Below are 6082 nucleotides of genomic sequence, written 5' to 3'. Positions count from 1 at the left end.
CTGAAGCCTTCCTCCACTCCTTTTGCAGACTGGAAAACCGAGGACCAGTTGGGGACAGGCCTTACCCAAATTCTCACAGCCAGTTGACCTCAGGCTGCTGTCACCAGAGCCACTGCACATCCAGTCACCAAGCCTCACCATCCTCAGGGGCCGGGCATTGGGGACACAGGGCCCGGTCCCTGAGGATTTCTGACAGTGCCAGGGGTGGGGTGGGGGGGCAGCAGTAGATCCTTCCCTTCGGAAACTGTGTTCAAAGGCATCACCCCTCAAGCACCCTCCCCCACACACTCAAGTTTTAGAAAAATTGAGTATCACCGTCCATCACAGTTAGAGCCTTTCCAATTAGCAAAGATCCTTGGCCCCTCTCAGCCCGCGGTTCCATTCCCCCTCCAGCCAGTGTTACTTCCTCAGCCTTAAACCAAGGACCAGGCGAGTCCTTGGGAGGAAGAGATGTGTGTGAGAGGGCTGTGCGGTACAGGAGTGATGTGTTGGGATTAGCGGGGAGGTGGGGAGGCTGTGTAAGTACAGATGTGTGTGCATCACACGTGACTGTGGTCAGTGAACACAATGACTGCGATTTGGAATCAACAACTAGGACACATTATGTGGGTGTGAATAGGAATGTGTGTGAATGCCTCTGTGTGTGCATATGCATGCACTTGTGCATAAGTTCAGGAGTGCCGCCCTGTGACTGCGGGGTGGCCGAGTACAGTGGGATGCAGGTAAGAATGCTTTTCTCCCAGGAAAATGAGAGGAGGGCTGGGATGGAAGATGCAAGGGAAGAGGTGGAGGTGGAGGTTCAAAGATGCGGGAAGGGTGGCCTTGCCCTGGATCGGCACCGTCTCCTCCACCATCAAGCACTTCCTGATGGCCATTGGTCCGGGTGTTCAGTTGACAAAGAAACATGTATTATCGCCTGTTGGAAGCCAGGCAATGGCTTCTGGGAAAGCAGAGACTGATCCCTGTCCCTGGGCGGGTCCCGCAATCGACCAGGCTCTCTGTCATCCTTCAAGTTCTGGCTCCTCAGGAGGCCTTCCCTGGTTGCCGCTCCCACCCCCAGCAGAGCATTCAGAACCTCCTACCTGGTACCCACTGGTTCTCAGGGTGTGGAGAGTTGGGTGTGTTTTTCTCTGCCCCAGACCCAGGGCAGAGACTGGGTCTGGCTCTTGTCCGTGCCCCCAGCAGCCGTGCAGGCTGTCTGGGCATAGAAATACATCGATCATTCAGGAACAAAGGAATGAACATGTAAACAAGTGACAATCCAATGAAAAACTAAATAATCGAGTGTAAGAATAAGGAATGGTGAATAAATTCGAGAATCGATGACTAAATAGGCAAATGAACAGAGGAATAAAACTACTTCTGCTTTCCAAACACAAATTGGGCCAAATCGCTTAAAATCTCTAATGGTTTACTTCCCACTTTGCTTGCATAATAAAAATAAAATAAAATAATAATAAAGAATAATAAAATGCAAACGCCTTGCCATGGCCTCTCAGGTCGGGTGTCCCTGGGCCCTGCCCACCTCTCCGGTTCCAGTGGCCCACCCTCTGCAGCCACCAGAATCCTTTTCAGTTAGAGAATACACTGAATTTTTGCCTCAGGGTCTTCTCACATTCTGTTCCCTCTTCCCAAGATAATCTTTTCCTTGCTCCTCACAGTACTGGCTCCTTTCTGTCCTTTCCCTGAAGGGCTGCCTCCTCTGACCACCTCATCGAAGGAAGTCCCCTCATTTTTGCTCTTGGCACCCAGTTTGTCCCCTTCGTGGTAGTTGTCCCGATCTAGAATTGGGCATTTCTCAGTTCATTATTTAATGTCTCTGGATCTCTCTGCCCTTGAGAGGTACCTGGCATCACTCAGCACAGAGGCTCTATGATTCTTAGTTATCTAGAATAACCAGGTGGCCCCGGCCAGTGTGGCTCGGTGGGTTGGAGCGTCGTCCTGTAAATCAAAAGGTTGAGCGTTTGATTCCTGGTCAGGACACATACCCAGGTTGTGGGCTTGATCCCCAGTCATTTTAACCTCTCTGTGCCTCAGTTCCCTCCTCTATGAAATGGGAGTAACTGTAGACCCCAGCTCATGGGAACCCTGGGAGAAATCAGTGAGCCGTTAGACTCCTGTTTAGCACCTAGTCCGTGCCATGTAGGTATTTGCTATCACTCATTCATTCAATCAAACCTCAAGCCTTCCCTGTCACTACTCTGTGACAGGCTGGGTGCTGGGGGCTCAGATAGGAATCAGGTCCAGTCCTTGTCCTCTACGTGGCACTTGCTCCCTATGTACAGGTGACGGTGGGCACAGGGCAAAGAGGCCACAGAACGGGCCTGCTAGAATCCCCCACCATCCTTTCAGCTCCCATGCTCACATGCTCCTTTAAATCAACTTTGAAAACTGATACTAAAACCAAAAATCAAAGCCCAGGAAGCCAGCTGAGATCTCCCATCCATTTCCTATCTAGCCATCACTCTCTTGGTCTCACTTCTGTTTTTAATCAGCTTAGATTCTGTTGTCACTCCTGATAGTCCTGCTTTGCAAAGACACTGAGCTGCTGGCCTCCCTCTCCCTCTGGTGTGCTGGCCCGGAAAGCCATAGGCCTGCTGCTGTCCAACCAGCCACCTTCTCTGGGTGGGGAGGAGACTACTGCCATGCGGACAGGGTCACAACTCCCAGCCCCAAAAGAACAGTAATTCTCCAGGGCAGTTCCTTAGTAAGCTGGCCCTGTGTATCCGCCCAGATGACCAGTTCACACCCTTTCTTCTGGCCCCCAGCTTCCCACCTCTTCTTCCCTGTCCACTTGCACCCCAGATCCTTTCACTTTTTGTGGACTTCACACCTTCTGCAGCCCCCTCTCCAGCACCATCTATGGCTCCCTCTCTGTAGAATTAGTATTTCAGCAAACAGGTTCTAGAAATTTTCACGTAAAAGGAAAAAACAAACACCTTCCCTTAGAGAATGAAACATCTCCCTTGCCTTTTTGAGAGGAACTGTAGTTCATTTATTATCTCTTTGAGGAGGAAAAGCTGTTTGTTGTTGTTGTTGTTGTTTTGTAGAAAAATGCCAGCTAACCCATGAGAAGTAATGTGAGAACTAGAAAAACTCCATTTTGCAGCCCCAATCAGATCATTGATTTAGGCAAGAATCATCAGTGGCTTTGTCAGCTTGGCCTGCTATAACAAAATACCACAGCCCAGGTGGTATTTTGGGCTCAAACAATAAGCATTTATTCCTCACCGTTCTGGAAGCTAGAAACCCAGGATCTGGAAGGTTCGGTTTCTGGTGAGAGCACACTCTGCCTGACTTGTCGAAAACGCCTTCTCGGAGGGTCTTCACGTGGTGGAGAGAAAACCAACTCTCTGATGTGTCTTCTTATAAGGACACCTGTCTGACTAGATTAGAGCCCTACCTATAAGGTCTTATTCAATCTTAATTACTTCCATAAGGGCCCAAGCTCCAAATACAGTCACACGGGGAGTTAGGGCTTCAAAATATAAATGTGGCGGGGTGGGAGGGGGCACATTTCAGTGCGTAGCAGATGCCAAAGCCACCAGTTGAAAGGTTTTAAAGAACAGAATGTTCACTCATACTGAGTGAACATTGGAGCATGAAGGAGCATGGCACAGCCGATCTGGTCTTCACAAGAGGGTCGCTCCTTTGCAGTGGAGAGGGCTGGTGGGCACCCCATACCTGGTGTCGACAAGCCGCCGGTCGGCTGCGGCCCTCGGCCTGTTTTCTTGCAGCCCATGAAACAAGAGTGGTTTTCACATTTGTAAATGGTTCAGAGAATCAAAGGAAGCATGACACTGAGTGATGTATGAAAATTACATTAAATCCAAATTCCAGTGTCCATAGATAAAGTTGTACTGAAACTCAGCCACACACTCCATTTACCGTATTTTTGGACTATAAGACACCCCCCCAAATTTGGGAGGAAATAGGGGTGTGTCTTATAGTCTGAATGTAGCTTACCTGGCTAGTAAATGTAGTTTACATTTACATTGGTGAAATATTGTGTTATTTATGTTATTAAATATTTTACCACGTTTTTTTGCTTCAAAAAATTTTCCCCATTTTTCTTCTCTAAAACCTAGGTGCGTCATATGTTCCTAAAAATACGGTACATATTGCAAATGGCTGCTGTCATGCTACAACGACAGAGCCAAGTAGTTGCAACACTGACCCTATGATCTGAAAAGCTAAAAATATTTACTCTCTGGCCCTTTACAGAAAAGTTTTGCCAAGTCATGCTTTCGGCCTAACTTCCACTGACAAGAGATATAGAGTTTAGAGGATAAAGTAAATGACACCATAAGGGAACCTTCAGATTCATCTATAATGTGGAGCACTCTAAAAGAAAACTGGCCAGGTCACTTTAAAAAGCTGTTGTCATTTAACAAGTAAGAGGCAGAATGAGGGTCACTCTGCTATGTTAAAAGAAAACAGAGACATCACCGCCAAATGTGATGTGTAAACCTTGGTTCAATAATTTTGGGGGGAAACCCAGCTATCATTATGCATATTAGTCAATGTGTTTTTCTCTCTCCCTTCTAGACTTTCAACTCCTCTGGGCAGGGGTTTTGTTACTCAATCTACCCAGCGCCTTGCAAGTACCTAGCACCTAACAGGTGCTTGCTTAATAGGTACTGGTTGAAAACAGGAATGAAAGAATAAACTCTGCTTGGAGGAGAGGACTGACTTCTCAGAGGAGGTTCTGATGATTAAATAGGATATTGCCCACAGGTGAGAACTCTAGTAGAGATTCCCCTCCCCCTCCCCCTCAGAGGCTCTGGGGCCAGGGATGACTCTCATTCTGAGGTCCCAGGCAGCAGGGCTCTCACCAGCAGGCGGAGACTCAGGCAGGCAGAATTTCAGCTCAGAAACAGGAAGAACTACAATCACCAGCAGCAGAATGGTTGGTCTCGGGAAGTGCCAGGGTGAGCAAGTGGAGGCCACAAGGACTGACCTCAGTATGGGCAGGAAGTGGGCGTCCACGGTGATGCGCATCACAAGTTCCACCCCAGGTCTTTGCCCAGAGGTTCCCCCACCTGATGGCTTTTTTTTTTTTTTTGGCCCAGGCTCAGCCCTCCAGGCTAGTATTTTCTCTGAACCTTGAGTAGTTCTTGTCTGTACCACTAGGGGGTCTTCATCAGGCTTTGCCTGTTACCGACGGGCAAGACTTCCCGTGGCCTCTGATGGGTGTGTGGCATTGAGCAGGTGTCTGCCTATCCGTGGGTCTATGTTTCCTGATTCATATCAGGACAGGGTAAGACAAGATGCCCCATGAGGCCTGTCCCACCTCCACATGTCTTGCTTGGAGTCCAGTTCCCCTGTCCTCTGTTGGATTTGGGACTCCTGGAGGACAACAGGGTCAGTGCAGGGTTGGTCCCTGAGAGGACCCCTAAAAATAGACCTGGTTCATCTCCCCAAAGCACAGGAACAGGGGGTGGGGGGTAGAGGTGGAAGAGAATTGTAGTAACACTTTGACATCTTTCCTTTGTCAAAAGCAGCATGTTTTAATTTAGGTCTTAGAAGTTACTAGCTGTGTTATCTTAGGCAAGTGACTTAATAACTCCAGGCTTTAGTTTTCATATCAGTGAAACCAGAAGAGTAATATTTGTCCTCCAGGATGGGGAGTAAAGGAAATGTTGGCTTTGAAAGTGCCTTGCACATAGTAGGCATACGAAAAGTTGCCAGGGGTCAGGGAGAGAGGTCTGATCAGGAGTTTTCGAGTCTTTTCCACCACCACTCCATAAACTAGTCCCTCTGCTCTCATAAGCTGATCAATGTAGGGAGAAATCATAAAATATGCCTACATCTACAGCAAACCCGGCACATAGTAAGCACTTAATAAGATTTGTCCAGTGAAAGTTTCACTCTATAACCACTCTCTCCTTTGAGACTTGAAGAAGACTGATAAGGGGCAAGATAAGGGCTATGATTCTGTTTCAAAGGTGAGGACTGAAACTCAGAGAGGGAAAGTGATTTGCCTAAAGTACCACAGTGGAGCTGAGCTCGGAACTTAGTTCCCTTCTGCTTGCAGGACCCGTAATTAAGATGCCCTACCATAGAGCTCCCTTGTGGTCAG

The sequence above is a fragment of the Sturnira hondurensis genome, unplaced genomic scaffold (assembly GCF_014824575.4).
Source record: "Sturnira hondurensis isolate 20B ecotype Veracruz unplaced genomic scaffold, ASM1482457v3 Scaffold0021555, whole genome shotgun sequence".
Classification (NCBI taxonomy): domain Eukaryota; kingdom Metazoa; phylum Chordata; class Mammalia; order Chiroptera; family Phyllostomidae; genus Sturnira; species Sturnira hondurensis.
Note: the sequence above shows the minus strand (reverse complement) of the source record.